Consider the following 274-nt stretch of genomic DNA (forward strand, 5'->3'; position numbering starts at 1 on the left):
AGTCAAACTCCAAAAGCTCAAACCAGTTTCTTCCCAGCCCCCACCCACCACCCCAGTGACAGTAGAAAGCTTTTATTATGATCATTAACATGGTTTTGATTTTTCTATCACAAACAGAGCCTAGCTGGTTCGTGAGCTGGACGAAGTGCGGTCCCAGAGCACCCTGCTTGCCCAGGCACTGCGGTGCCCACACACACAGGGAGAGGCCAGTGCCACCTCGGGCCACCTCCAGCCAGCTGCTGCATCCTGGCAGACCCATGGAATTCTAATTGTT

This window comes from Colobus angolensis, unplaced genomic scaffold (genome assembly GCF_000951035.1).
Source record: "Colobus angolensis palliatus isolate OR3802 unplaced genomic scaffold, Cang.pa_1.0 Scaffold595, whole genome shotgun sequence".
Lineage (NCBI taxonomy): Eukaryota > Metazoa > Chordata > Mammalia > Primates > Cercopithecidae > Colobus > Colobus angolensis.